Here is a 16,688-nt window from a genome sequence, read left to right on the forward strand (position 1 = left end):
CGATATTTTAATTTTCCATTTTGCAAACTGAGTGACGCAAAGAAAAAATTAAAGATGGAAAAAACACATGGATTGCGGTTTTCAAATAACAAATGCATGAGTAAATAGCTGTATATATTTGAAATTGGAATAATTAATGAAAGAGGAGATATTTGAGATCAAAATTGCCAGTACGATAACGCCAATTGCATATATAAGGACTTAATATTTTGGAACACTTTGAAATCAAACTAGGATGTTTTCACTTATTTGTTACATAGATAACAAACAAACATGAGACTTACTCATGTTTGTTTGTCATTTAATAATCATTTATAAATGTAATAATTGTGAGACATAACATTTATATACGGGTTGGTCACCATACGAAATTTATGAAAAAACCAACAACAAACAATCTGTTATGTACAACCCCATCTTACCTACAATATAGACTTACCTAAATGTCGATAAATATACTTAATAAACTGTTTTTAAATAAATTATATATATAATTGCATCGCACATACTGGCTTTTCAACTTAAATCGTTCCTTTATACCTTCTTTATTTGTTTTCTGAATTTACAGCCAGTATGTTAACATTTTTTAATAATAATATAGTCTTGACTTAAATTTTATTGTCCGTAAATCAAGGTACAATCAGAGTGCATAAAAAAGTACTTATATATATTTCTCCAGTCTGTATTGTACATGTATGGTATGTACATACATGTACAATACAGACTGATTAAAAAAGAATATTGGCCCTGCAGTTGGCGCTGGGTTATATATATAATAACAACATAAACACCCAAAAGAAAGATTGGATAACGTGTATCTGATTTGATAGTAATCCATATAATTAATAAATTAATGTCTCCATCGATAACTGTCTCCCTCTGTCATTAAATAGCTTGCATCTAAGCTGTATTCTATTTTGGAAAGTATGATATTGAATTGCTTGGTACCGTAAATTCTTGGGTACCCTCGTATCATCTTTATCCTTTAGTTGTGCATGCGACGTACTGTGATACCTCGCATGCAATATTCATAGTACTACACCTGTCTATAGATGAAAGCTTTTACTTTCCAGCAGGTGAATACTTATTTTATTTGATATTACAGTCATTTGAGATATATTATTATGTTTTGCATAATTCATAGTCTTGTCTAAAAATTAATAGAATTATAGCTATAAACCCACATTTAGATTTTATGACAAACAATATCGATATTATATAAATATTAAGTATGACCATAAAAAAATAATTGATAAAAACTTACGTCTATTAAAGCAGTTAAATCATGCAACCCGACAACTCTGGCACGACGCTGGCGTCCAAAATATTCCCATCGTTCATTGACACGTGCCAAACCTGTTTTCTGGCAAGTTTTTTTTTTTCTGAATGGCCGCTTCCTTTGTAAGAGTAAACATATTCAAATGTTGCGATTAATTCATAGGTGGATAGTACCATGCTTTTATGAATGGAAGGTGATGCAGTGGTGTGAGTGGGACGCACCCGTCGAATGCACGTGCACACATAGAGGCACGATTTGCATACTAGCCTAGGCGAGACACGTGCGGCCTAGCCTCCGTTTCCAGCACAGTTACCTCTTCAATATTCGAGTAGTTAGTTAATTTCAAATGTAAATTATATTTGAAAGTCAATATGCTCAAATTTTTCTGAATACTTAGCCCCTGCCCTTTTCATAATTTATATTTGACATTTTCATTCATCATATGTCACCCTCAAGAATTATCTTTACATATAGTAATATCGTAACATTGTGATGATGTGAAAATTATGTTTGTGTCAATATTTTAATAGCTGAAGGAATTATGTTCAAATTTTCCCATAATATGTTGTTAATGAAATGAAATTAATCAACATACAGGCTAAAAAACATACCTTACAAATGGGATAAAATTGTAATATTACAAAAAATACCATTGCTATCTTCTAATTAGCCACATACAATTTTATTAATTCATTAGTCATATAATAGATAGCGTTATATGGATGCTTCAATATTATTATCACTATCGATATAGATACTTGTAACGAAATCGCGGGCACCAGTAGTGTAAAATAAGAACTATATATTTAAACATACCTGTATAATTATCTGTCATAATAAATCTCAGTATATGTTTATTTGTTGTTGTACTATTGACATTGATCATTGAGCTAATTCGGTAGTTATTTAGGAATTACGCAAGTCATTAAGTCATTAGATGTGTCATGATGTCACTAATCATTACTACCAACATGTAATGCTTAAAATATTTCTTGAAATCTAATTAAATTTATTCTGTTTTGGTTGATTTTTACTACTTCATATAGTACAAATAATAAATAAACATAAAATATTATTTATTATTATAATAGCTATTTTAAAGAGCGTGAAGACATGAAAAATAGATGTAATGATTGTGTGAAAGATGATAAAATATGGAAAGTAAAAGAGTGAATAAATGAGAAAACCATTACCAAATTATATGGGATAAGAAAAAAGATGATTATGATTATTTTTAACTCTACCTTCTAATTCAAGTTCAGTTAGAAAACGTTATGTTAAATATTCTATAGCAAGCATTAAATTTAATTACTTGTTCATATCATAAGACTAAAGAGGTAATGACTTGCGTGATTCTTAATACGCTTGAATTAGCTCAAATATCAATGTCACCGTTACACTTACATATGTAAATATAATTACTATAATGATACCTATTTTAAAGAAAGTGTTACTTACATCTATGAAAAATAGATGGATGGACTGTGTGAAAGATGATATGGCAAGTAAAGAAGTGAAGAACGAGAGGATAGCGAACAGAGATGAATGGAAGATTAAAACATTATCAAATACAAATCACATGGGATAAGAAAAGAGATGATTATGATTACGTACTTACAAGTATGTAATAATACGTTCCTTTCTTTTTTTTTAGATATAATCTTGATATTCTTGAACGACTGGTGAAACGTGTGATTTCAAGTGTGTGTAGTATGATTTGATATCCACCACATATAGTTAAGTCATATGAAAATAATTTTTATAAATTGAGGTAGTTTATAATAACAATTAAACCAGTAATAATTTAATTCATTACGTAAAATGTAGTGCTTTTTATCCATGTGTTCTAACTCGTTTACACTTACGAGAATATAAAATATACTTAACACTTATGTAAATGCCCAAAATAAAAAAGTAGGCGCCATCTAATTATCACTCATCAGTAAATCGCGATGAGGCAAAAATTGCGCAAGGCTCATGTATTATGTCAATTTAATCCGCCAACGGTGCATCGCCGACGCAGTTGCTGTTTGTTGCGCATGAGTCATTTGAGAGTGTTTATGAAAGTGACGATTATAAATTAGCAGCGATTCTTCTCGGTTTCAACATCGTAGACAACGGCGCCGGAAATGACTCGTGCCTTGCTCATCCAAGGGCTCTTGTGACGGGCACGCGATCTCATCTATTCAGCTTCACTATACCCACCTACTTATGTACGAACATCTATTGTTTACTGCCACAATACAACTATCAATGTCATGACGACTTATTTCTGTTCAACGAATGAAAATAGATGTTAATAAAACAAATCTTTAAAATAAAATATATCTTAGACTCCATTATATACTTTAATAAGTTAACTATATTGCAACTTATTTATAATTATAAATTTTATAGCAAAACAATTTGTATTATAAATTTGATGGCTTCTGCATATATTTATCTCTAACGTTAAATTGCCCAAATGAATGTACCAATTTCAATGCATACGTGTAATTACGTAACTTATTACGGATTTCATTGTTAGTATAAACTGCCTCAGTTTTTTTATATTACATTTAACTCTACCGTTTAATTCAAGTTCAGTTAGAAGACGTTATGTATATTACATAGCAAGCATTAAATTTAATTACTTGTTCATATCGTAAGACATCTAATGAGTTTATGACTTGCATGATTCTTAATACGATTGAATTAGCTCAAATATCAATGTCACCGTTACTTACATCTGTAAATATAAACTCCAAAAGCAAAATGTCATGTAAGTGCATTTTTATACTTCTACATATAATAATTATTTTTCCTCATATGTATACATCACTAGACTTGTGTATGTTACGAGTATTTATTTATTGATCTAGCTAGACTTCGCAACAGGTATTAGTGTATTACTTTTTATTTTTAAGTTATTTAAAGTTTACGCATATTAAGTTATTTTTTGAATACTTTTATTGCACGTTGTATACAACGTGCAATAAAAGTATTCAAAAAATAACTGTTACTGGTATATATACCAGTAACAGAAAACGCCAGTATTCATATATAACTGCACACTACTAACAAGATAGATACATTTGTATATTTACTCGAGCATTACATTTGAAGTGTTGTAAAATGCTATTGTGTCAATGTGTGTCCAAGTAGGTACCTAAAGTTATTAGCTATTGACGACCGTTACATGTTGAAGTTGAAGGTACCATATTATCGTGGTCACTTGAGACGGCCGTGCTGGCGCCAACCTACAACAAACTATCCCAAATTTTCTGTTTCCATCTCATTAGTGGTTTCGAGGCGACATAAAATTTATATATACCGGTTTGTTCTCGAGTTTATGCAAACTATAGACAACAAGGCATCGCTGCTTACTAATTGTGTATTTTGGATAGATATAATCAAGAAGAACTACCTAATACAAATGACCGACTATAAAATCTGAAACAAATATTATTTAGGTACTTAATGGAGTACATACACCTAGATATAAACGTTGTAAAAAGTCATATGCGTGGGTACCTTAATCTCACCTATTTCACCTCACATTTGTTTACTGCCCGAAGATGGTCATGGTGCTATTCACGTATATACACTGTTATATGGCCTATATAGGCCATATAACAGTAACCATTTACCATCAGGTAGTAAAAATTTAGTAACTGCTTGATAATTATTATGTTCTATATATTTAGTGTATAACTGTTCAAACAACTTTTTAAGTTATAGGTATTAAGAAACAAGGAATTTCGATACTTTAATAATAAGCTACCTAATCCTAAAAGAGATGTTAATTCTATACATATAATAAAATATGTATTAACTTTACAAATAAGGCACGGGTTTATTATAAATCCAACTTTACAATGTCTAACATTTATGTTCCAAATGTCCGTTTTAAATTTGTCTTGTAAGCTGCTTAGATGGGCGCCAATAGAGCGAAATTTCCAAAATCAAACAGTGATTTTTATTGATAAGTAGGAAAGTGAGTGTTGTAGCGTTGTAGTCGTAGGCGTGTAACGGGATTCGTTGGCGCCAATAGTTGACTCGGTCTCGCTATAACACCGCTTCGCATAGGTACTAACTTTATAAAGAACATCCAGGTGTATCGATTGTTAGTTACATCATTTTCAAGATCATTATAAATTATTGAAATATTTTATGTAATCACTAAATTCTTTTTTAGTCCTTACTGCCCATATATAATATTCTAAATTCAAAAACCGCTAACTGTTTCAGTTACCTATTCATATTAAAATACGTTATATTAGATTATAAGTTTATAGTTAGTTAATAACGTAACTAATTAAAATTATTAATTAGTTACCTACATATAGCAACAGTTTAATGACTTTTTTTTTTATTCAATACTTTCGAAAAAGTATTTTATATTCAAACTACGTTAAATCATTATAAATAAACCAGTTGATGGATCTACTTATATCTAAATGAAATACATCAACTTGACACCTATCTATATTTATATTTACTAAATATATGAATCACTCTGACCTCATCTCACCTGTAGATTAGTACAAGTACAATTTGTCAATGTATTTAGTATCTATTTACCATGTTGCAACCGTGTAAACGTAATATTATTTATCCTTTACTATAAAATATATGTATTTATTTATATCCATATCATAAGTATATCGCATTACAAAGAATATTTTTCATACATGAGTAGGTACATTTAACTTTTTGTAATAAAAACATTGTTTATTTATTTTTAATGGAAAAAAGGTAACTTCTTTAGAGTGGCATTGTATATATAGACATGTATTATACCTATTTTGCTATAATATTTGTACTTTTCATATCTTTAGGTGATAGTTACCATTAGCGAAAAGACAGCTCCAAGGCATAGGCTTACAATTATCCATTCCATTAATATAAAATAAAATGTAGACAGGTATAGATATCGTTCAAAAGAGATTGGTGGGTACTTGCCATCAGGTTTAATTATTTCAATTAAACTATAGGTAAGCATTTACCTGTACATAATCATTTTACAATTATGTAACAACGATTAATTTGCGAAACAGTTGTACGCGTAATGAACGGGGGCGTTACGTAAACAAAGAGTTGGGCGGACCTGCTACTGGGCGCCACCTCACCTCCCCCTCTCTTAGCAGACCCTCCCCAGCACCCCTCTGCCCCTCATCCCTCGTGATACCTGCGTATGCGCTTAATTTCGCAATCAACACGAAATTTGATAGCTCAAGCGAAACGTATATGCCATATGGCGCCACACTTGCTTACTGATATTAAAAAGATAGTAATTGTTTGTCCTAAACCAATATAGATGTTTGTTTTAAAAAAAATCTTAAATATGTACTCATATTTCGATATATTAAACATATTTTTTTTATATCTATATATTAAAATGTTACTGTCTAAGTTTGTATAGTTAAAACTATAGAATTTCTAAATTACGACGTCAATTTAATGTCATTAGAAATTCTAAGTACAATACGATTCCCATCAAACCTAATTAGCTCAGTACGATTATCAACTTAAAACTTAATTTGTTATAAATGCCATAAAAAATTGATTTTTACCTACTTGAGTAGTGTCGTAGTAGTTAATCGTGACAGTAGACGTTTAAAGATTTTTGCAGTTTACTTTGAATAAATATAACATAATTTCATGTGTAGAAATAACCACACAAAACTTGAAAAGGTAGCTTGCTATTTCGGAATTTATTTTCAACTCCGGCTACTATAAAAAAACTCAGGTTAATTTCAAGTTTTTGAATTAGGTATAATAAGGTATTAATTATTTAGGCTAATTATAATCACAAATTAACCAAACTTAACTTTAAAGCTACAATACATTATACATATAATACCACAACTTTATTATCCGAAATGATATCGAATTACTTTTAGGTTATATTTATCTATCATATAGATGCATATTTAGCGCTTCTTTGTTTAAAATCTTTGGATATTAACTGATAGATATAAACACGTCATCATACTGCATCATAGCCTTAACTGACCGGGCTTTAAAGCTACCTGCGACGAAACCAAGCGCCATAAAAGGGTACTGTAGAGAATTGAACGGACAAACATTAATGATTTTGTTTCATTTACATTTTATATTAACAAAAAATATTCTTTAAAAGTCGACGCTAACTCTGCGACCACATATGGCGTCGATTCACCGCCACCTACTAATTGAGAGCGACACTAGACAAATATATCGCCTTTTATGGTTGCGACTGGTATTAAGTATACTGATTGGTAAATAAACAGAATATAGGATAGTAAGGCTAAGATGAATCAGCTCTCGATCGAGCCGTGATTAGAGGCGATTAGCATGCGCCTGAGTATACGGCGTCTACCAAACGACCCACGTGGGTGGTGGGAGGACCCTGCTCAGCTATTGTCTTACAACGCGTTATAGCATTTTAATAACACTGCTATTGCACACTATTTATGTAAATCTCTTTGAGAATTCAATTTGTTTGCTGTAATGTATTCATGGATATTAGTTTCCGAAGTACAAAAGTGATTCTTGTTGACAGACTGTCAATGATCCAAGCTCTCTTGTCGCCGTGTCTGATTAGTTTGGAATTAGGTAAAGTTGTAAATTACATCATCACTATACATATACGACCCATGCATTTTATTATAAATTGGTTTTCATCTGTATACTTACGTACCTGTCTCAATTTCTACATCTTAACAAACATAAACATGTATTTTTATAGATTTCTCTTCAAGAAATAAATGATTAAACGATCGATTATTGTCGAATTGAATTAATCTTAACGATTCGAACCACTTGTCGGGCATTATTCTTAGTTGAAATATTCTAATTGGTTAAGTAATTGGTGAAAATCTAGATGATAAAACTATAATTGGAAATAGTATGTGGGCATAGTAGATTCATGGTTTATTCTGGCTTCTGTGCCATGCTACTTCACTTCTAAAATATTCTTTGAGCTTTACTTAATGATTCTCACAGACGCCTTACAGGTTTCCTGTCAAGATGATATACAGTCGACTCGCGGTGATACCATCTCTCTAGATATTAACCTTACAGGATATCAGCAAACGCAAAACAATAAGTACTTGGCACGAGTGAATTCATATCAGCATGAGTTATCGTCTTGCACCTCGCCACTTGGCTTTGTCGCGCGTGCCCAACGTAGCCGACTGTTTTATTGGTGTCGGCGCCACCGACAACTTTCTCGTCTCGCAGACAATGACGCTCAAATTGGAAACCAAAATGATTTTTATAACTCGTCTCTACACAGCTGTCGTAATGCATAACAATCGACCATTGGATAGCTCAATCGCGATCGCCTATTACCTATACGTGAAATGTCGTAAATTCCGTTAGTGAACAGCCACTTAACGCGGGAGCGATACTCAGAGTTATTCGGGCTGTTTGCTCGTTACAGCACGAAGTAGATACTTCTAACGAAGGCACCCAAAAGCGTTCCCACAGTCGTCGATCACCACGGTAAAAAACCAAGTGTCTACGAATTAACACGTCTGCCCGTGTGTGTATCAAAACACTCGGAGGCCGTGCGGAGGGCCCTCGTGCTGACAAAGTGCTGTCGCGTTATCCCAGTCAGACTCTGACGCCACTGACGATGCGCGTAAGATAGTTGTTCAATGTCTTTAATTTACTTTAATTTTCAATATACAAGATTTTAAGCCGGTGAGGTTGAGGACCCTCGAGTATTATTGCTAGTCAGTGAATCACATCGCTTGTTTAAAGCAACTCAAGAGCAGAAGTTACTCTGTCCACAAATTGACATTTAATTATATTATATACAAACTAAACAGTTTAAAAAGTATGTCAAAACTAATAATCAGAGAAATTTATGTACAAACTGGTATACAATAGCATGCATCGCGACAGTTACGCTGCGTCACTAATTCCCTAAACAAACAAGACACCAGAATGTGTGTGAAACTCGGCTCAGTTCAGATCGGACACACTTGTTAATGCACAATGTAAACTATACTTAATCTTTCACTTTGTGCCGCTTAGAGAGAAATTAACGAAGAAATACTACACAAACACTGTGGTACTCGATAAATTAGCGCGTTCCTTCGCTGATTGCGGGAACTTGCCACTGTAGCCTTTGTTGAGCTTATAAATATCTTTATACATAATTTGTGTCAGTGTGTCGTGTGAATTATTCTTTATGTAGATATATGAGTATGCAAGCTTATGTAGCATTTAATTTTTAAAGCAAATAATGAGTACTTCTTTGCAATAAGCTAAATATTTTTCCGAGCGAACTAACCGAGATAAATATATTATACTAAGGGGAGGATTTCTAAATAAAATGATTATCTGATTTATATTTATTAACATTTATTTTAGTAACTGTTGGTTAATTCGTCTTGGAATAGAAATAATTATCATTTATATAACATTAACATTACTCAAAATATAGTAACTGAAATATGTGATATGTATATATATAATATGTAATAATATTTTTCAAACTAACAGAAATTAATAAATAAAAAAATACAATTATATGAATTATGATTTATGATACATAATAAGTAATAAGTTGATAATATTATCCTTAGATATATTGTATTGACTCGTAGGTATAATAATTAAATAAAAATATAATATACGTTGTACATAAAGAGATGGAAGGATCATATATTTCAGTTAAATTCCTGAAAATAGTAAAGCTCATTCTTAAATCTACCTGAACGACTGCTGTGAAAATTCCCGCTATTTCGTCTGTATCTCTACACTTCCAATCTTAATGATCCTCAATTTATGTAAAATCTAATATTTGCATTTATATAATTGAAAGCTTATCATCTAAGTTTACATAACGCGATAAAATATCAAAAATATCCTTACTAAAGATTAATAACCCAAGACATCTAGACACATACAAGAAATTCTTTAAATATATTTTTGTATTAATATTAAAAAATTAATAACATTAAATTTGGAAATTTATAGAGTAATGTAAATGAAGTAGGTAGGTATTATATTGTAATATCATGCAATCAACAACAGTCTCTTTACTAGTTCCAAACTCAAGCGTGGCCAGTAGGCGCAAATAAATCAGCATTTGTCAGTAGATGGACAGTTTAATTATTGATTTATTGCACGGTGTTCGGAGCACGGCGCCGACTAATTGGTCTTGGCGAGCGCTCGCGTGACACCGGCCCTATGCTGGCATTATAGACAAAATCGTCCAATATTGAACACAGCACGCTCATGACTTCGTTAAGCATATCGCTGTCAGAATAACAATACATGTTCGTTGCAATAACACTAGCTGCAATCAGGGATGCCAACTGTATGAGCGTCCTCGTACAAATACGTGATTCTTTACCTTTGTTATGTGGATATAGAGTTTGTACGACATATTAACTTAAAAAAATCGTCAAAATACGATCTACTGCGATGTTAAACAACTAACAAGATTTTACCAGATTTTAAGTTTCTTCGAGGCTGTTTTAAAACCTTGCTTCTATTAATACTTTAGAAGCATGATTATACATTACCTATTGATATGATATGTCCAAAGATGTTTGGTAACCAACTAGGCCATAAAGGTGTTGATTGTTGTTGGGTAGGTATATAAACAATTGAGCGGTCGATGCGAACTGGTCGGGTCAGTGGCAGCAATTCGCAGTGATATTATAGGTAGGCACTAAACTTTACGGAGCGTCGGATGCCGGTGAACCGTACATATACGTACCACTGCGAGAAAACAAACACAGTGTGAGACACTAGTAAAACGTAAAGGTTGTGGACACTGCAACAATACTATAAACATCTTTGTTTCGTATTTTAGAGAAGAAATTAAAAATATATAGAAGTATTTACTATCTATCGACATCTACGTCAAAAAGCATACGACGTAGTATATATATAAATTTGGAACGTCTACAGATTATTAGTTTACGTTAGGGGTATCTGGGAAATTAAGTAACATATGGTGTGTATTGAAAACCATAACGTTTAAACTTATATGTACATGTTGTTCTAAATCCAATAGCATAGCTTACAGTGTTACATGGGTAGGCTAACTACAAGCATCGTCACAGAGCCAAGCACGCACTCAGTTCTTGTTCAATATTTTAGTAGCGACGCAACGCAAACAGAACTCCTTTGTTGGAGGTCAAACGTGTGTGAAGAGAGTTTCCGTGTCACTCACGGGCTCGCTTGGTTACACATTAGCGCAGACTGCTCGGACAAATATTTTTTGTTCTCCCATGATCACCATTAGCTGGTAGGCTTGACATATTTTAGATATTTGTTGTTATGACATCCCGTTGTCATAAGAGTTCTGTTTGTAACGCGTTCATCGACACTTTCGGGTCGCTGCGAGCGATTTTATCTGACGAATACTTTGTAATGTGAGGGAAGGAATGGACCGCAACGTATTCTAAGATCGTCGTCCCAATGCCGAGTGTGCTTGTCAAATTTCTCGCGTTTTACGACTGTAAATATCCAGAAAGGCCTTTATCGAATTCTCCGCGCCCGTGGATGGCGGTCAGAAAGTCACCACGCAGCTAATGCTAAAGTTACGAGTCGCACAGACTCAGAGATAAGCTATCTTACGATGCTTTGCGACATTATGGGCATTGATAACATCACAATCCAAGTGCCTTCACAATAAACAAATATTTTGATTAGTCGTCCCGCTACAAATTACTTCTGATATGATCTGTTACAAAGTCGGTAATCTTCAAAGAATATTTATGACCTGTTACACCTTAATATTTCTTCGCTGCAAATTGAAAAACAATTTATATTAAATATATTATGCTCTTTCAAATGTCACCATATCGCGCTAGTACGGGATCGTAGGGTCTTAAGATTTGCACCAATTTTATGTCCTTTCGATAATTCCGTATCTTTAGTTATAATGTTGATAAAACAAACAGTGTAATAAAGAAAACCTTCCTGTTAAATGGCAACACAGTAATAAATATAAAAGATATTAAAGATATCGATGTTACATTATACCTATATATATATCTATTTAGTATATTTATTATATAACAAAGACACCATAAAAATACATCGTAATAAATTATTATAACAATTTTAATTAACCTTACCTTTTAATACCAAATGTTTTATGAAAATTATTTCGAATGTAAAATTATAAAGTAGGAAGCTACAATCTGTATTTTAATGTCGGTAATTTACATACAGTATTAAGTTTAAATATTCTACTTAGAAGTGCAATATATCATAGTAGTTCAATATAGGTAAGACTTCTGACTACCAATCGGACGTATTTATTAACTATTATTAATAAATACGTCCGCAAGACTATATTTTCTAATCTTATTCAATATATTTTCTGAAGCTGATTAGTATTTTGCATAGATAAGACAAGGATAAGCCGTTTTTCCTGTAGACTTGTCGCTATCTTCACACCATAAATAATTGATATTTTAATGTCACAAATGATGTGTACGTAACTATAGAATAACGAAATTACTTAAACGTATTTAGTTACATATAAATCGTATTCGAAAACCACTCTACCGTTATTGTAATTACAGTATATTTCACAATTTAAGATAGAGACACTTAAGCTGTTCATCAAAGAAATGCATTTAGTGGAACATGTTTTTCAAGCGAGTGCCATGCCTAGTCCATAAGTTATCGTATGTAATAAAATTAAATGTAACACATTTCTCTTTTTCATGTAATCTTCATAATTTATACACATTTTTAGTTCGCGACGTGTATCGGCGCCTGAGGGTACGTGCGGACATGGTGAGCCTGTTTTTCACTTTGTAGCATACCCAATAGTGTAATATCGACTTATTTTTATGCATAGTGTTAATAAATAATCTATATACTAAGTATTGTTATTCGAATTATATTACAACCCAACTATCTGTCGATATAATACAGACTGTTACCGAACGGAAAATTTGTAAACGAATGGTATCTATGAAAATTGCTATACTTTCAGCAATTAGGCGAAATATCAAGACTAGAAGAGAATTCTTATTATTTTATATAAAGTAGATTGTGTGACATGATTTAAAATCTATAAAAATCGCCTTGCACTCAAATATAAAATCAGAGGCAACTAATAATTAAGGCAATAATTTATTTATTAAATACAAACTGTTGTAATGTAAGATCTTGTCTCAAAAGTAGTCAACGAACAAGCATCTATCCTGTTTCTCATTCTTCTTTGCATTGGAGATGACAAACAATATCCTTTTGCCATTAGGTTACCCTTGATGATTTACATTATTTTAAAGGCCTTGCTGGTGTAGCTGTTTAATATACCAGGCAGTATATTAATCCACAGGGCTGGGACAGTGTATGTCAGCAATGAGAAATCAATAGGTAACCATTTCAACCTCTCAAGTTTATTTTTCAGTGGTACCAAAATAATTTACTTACATGTAATATGTCGAGTATATACTGATTTCGAATAGGCATAAATGCGGTCCTATCGTTCACCTAATAATTCGGTTGTTTTTACGATTTACTATTACTACAAGTTTAATTAGCCTATAGACGCCTGAAACAGGGGTATCAAATGTGCGTTGCCGATCCTTTAGAAAATATAATACATATTCTGTTCTTTAAAAACCTCATGCTGTAGTAACTAGAGAAAACCTCAGCAGGCAGTATTCCACAATATCAGAGTACCTACGCGGTAGGAAGCTCCTTTGAAACCGCACGCTCCGAAACCACTTGGGTTCCAACATGTGGGGATGAATTCCCTGTCTTGCTATGCCTCCATATCATCTAATTCCAACGACATTTCTCCCTCTTTTTTAGAAACACACCTTACAAAGCTTGAAGGCTGAAAGGTGAGAGAGAAATACGCAGATGACATTGAAAATCGTCTACCTCTTGTCAGTTTTTGTATATGTTCCTTTAAACTCTCGATTATTGAGATCAAGTTAGCCAATTACTAACCACGACATACATTTCACTAAAATTAATCATAGTTACAGTACATGCTTACAATACAGTGAACACATACACAAAATATGTCACCGATATCTATGGTTACGTAACAAAATATCATCAAATAATAAATAACCTGCTCTAAATGTCATTGAGCCAAGAACTGCTCGATTTGATGTATAGCCATGTCATTCTTATCCTAATTTGCAATCTCAATCTGTTTTTTAACCTAAATCAGGTAGCTATTTGGGAAAATTAGTCTGTTCTAGTTATCATTATCATGCCAACAATAAAAGCTGTAATTTCTTTTATTACAAATGATTTATGTTTCACTTCAAGCATCAGCGGGAAGTAAAGAGCAGCAAATTTCATCAATATTTAATACTGATAAGTCCGCGGTGATTTACGCACTGAGGGGCGCGTTCCTCAGGCTTGTTCCTGAGAGGGATGCCGCGGCGTGAAAGGCAATAGAGAGCCTCCCGCGGCGGTGGTTTCAACCGCTACTTGCGCATCAACCAGTCAGGTGGCGCGCACAAATAACGCAATAAATACCCGCTTATCGCAAATCAGCTCGTCTCACCGTGGGGCGATTTATTCATGAGCACAACGCATATGCTTAACCCTGCTTACATTTATCATCGACACGTAGCTCAGTCAATTAAATTAAACCGGACCATCGGTGATAGCGCCCTCGCACCAGATACGAGATTTTCCCATACGAACGTTATTTATTACCGTGTAATTTCTATTTGTATTATTGTCTAGATTTATAGAGAATTTATGGACAAATAGATCAGTGTTTGAACGTGCCGCTGCTACTGGTATAACTTTGTTGCAATGATATGTAAATAAGAACGATATAGTATAAACCCATGTTACTTTTAATTAGCAGCTACGTACTATTATTGATTGTTGTTACTACTACGTACTTGAATTGAATTGTTGATACAGATTTAATGTAATATGATATGGACATTTCCAATTCCCACACTCTTGTTTTCATAATCAGTTACACGTTAACATTGCATTGCATTTTAATGATTTCATATTAGCTACTTAAATGAATATGTACTTAATTTAAGAATATGCGACAAATTCATATATTTAGACGAATAAACTTTAACTTTATTCAAACGGACGTCCCCGTTGATACTTTGTTATCGCAGCCGACAAGGCTCCGCTTTTAACGCGCTAAACGTTTTATACGTTCATCACAGCATTATCCTTTCGACACGGTAGCACTAATTGGATAAAACATCTAAACAAAAAACGTCTAACAAACAAACACTTTAATACGGACGTACGTAATTTCGAGACGCAAAGGGAATTCCATTTAACATGTGAATTGGATGTGTCGGGTCGGCGCGAGGGCTGTCATTATAGGGCGTTGCGGTTGCGGCGGGCTCATGAAGGAACGGCCGCTTATGAATGCCGATCAACGTAGGGTAGCGACCAAGTCAGGCAACAGACCAGGCCGGTCCGGGAAACGGCCGACGGCATTGCGTCAACGACTCACTGATTGATGGGCGGGCGAGCCGCCACGAATCGAACTATTGTTAGTGTTTAACTCTCAGTTACGATTCAAAACAAAATTTGATCTTGATTGATGGACTAATGATATAAAGTAAACACGAGGTCGCGTCGGTAGGTGCGCACCTATGCGTCGCCTGGGGCCAACTTATTTCCATCACTCGAGATTCATCGCAGACAAGGCGGAATTGCTTCAACCAAAGCGTTATGCCTCATATATCAAACGAGCAAACAGATGCGTACATTGTATCGAATGTTTGATAATGAACTTTGTAATTATCGGCCCTGGGGCCAGCACATTTAACTATTTACCCGATAAGTTAAATACTGAAAATCTTGTTATTTTTAAAATCATTATATTACAAGATAGCTATAGAAGTAACATTAAATTATCAAAATTTTTATTAGTGTTATTATTGGTTTCTTTGGACACTCTACGAAGTGTTATATCCGAATAGTGTAAATACTGCGGAGAGAATTGCAGCTACAGGCCGACCGGCCGTACCCTTCGCTCTACTCCATCACGTACATTTAATATTATAAGCTATTAGGCGCCTTGGCGGGCCTCCATTACTGTGTCCATATCATAATACGGAATTGTCTGTCGAGCGCTTAGATTTTGTACTTTTTACTTCCATTGAGTGTAAAACAAAAAGGCGGGACCGTCGGCGCCGGCCATTGTTCTCGTCGGCCATTCGTCGCACTTCATGCTATTCACATTCAAATTAAACGCCTTGTGTACAAAATTAATTTGTCTTTTGTCTTAGCTCAGGCAGGGGCTGCGAGCAGCGCCGTCGTGCCCGCTGTCGTGTTCCCTCGCAGCGGGACGTACGAGGATACACAGCACTGGCACTACGAATACATCGATGAATCTTCTATGTAGCCATGCCATTACTTGAGTACATACTAGTAGGTTTCAAACATATTCAAAATTAGGTGATTTTATAACCAGATTGTAACAGAAAGAAACTATGCC

Source organism: Achroia grisella, unplaced genomic scaffold (genome assembly GCF_030625045.1).
Source record: "Achroia grisella isolate CSIRO2021 unplaced genomic scaffold, CSIRO_AGI_Agris_v1 utg780, whole genome shotgun sequence".
In the NCBI taxonomy this organism is placed as follows: Eukaryota; Metazoa; Arthropoda; class Insecta; order Lepidoptera; family Pyralidae; genus Achroia; species Achroia grisella.